This window comes from Eufriesea mexicana, unplaced genomic scaffold (genome assembly GCF_001483705.2).
Source record: "Eufriesea mexicana isolate 0111107269 unplaced genomic scaffold, ASM148370v2 scaffold2983, whole genome shotgun sequence".
Classification (NCBI taxonomy): domain Eukaryota; kingdom Metazoa; phylum Arthropoda; class Insecta; order Hymenoptera; family Apidae; genus Eufriesea; species Eufriesea mexicana.
The window spans coordinates 84,305-84,603 of NW_016911049.1; positions in this window are offsets into that span (position 1 = coordinate 84,305).

The window sequence follows — 299 nt, forward strand, 5'->3', positions numbered from 1 at the left end:
TATACATATATATATACATATATATATACATATATATATACATATATATATATATACACACACATATATATACATACACACACACACACATATAAAAAAAAAAGAAATATGACAAATAGGCCAGAAAAAATATATCGCCCTGTCTCTAATAATCGCAGGACTCATCTTGCGAACTGTTACTAGAAATTTGAAAATATTTCTGATGCTTTTTTTTCTTCTGATAAGCACATAACTCTCACTCTCTTTCACTCTCTCCCTCCCTCCCTCCCTCCCTCCCTCTCACTCTCTCTCTCTCTCTC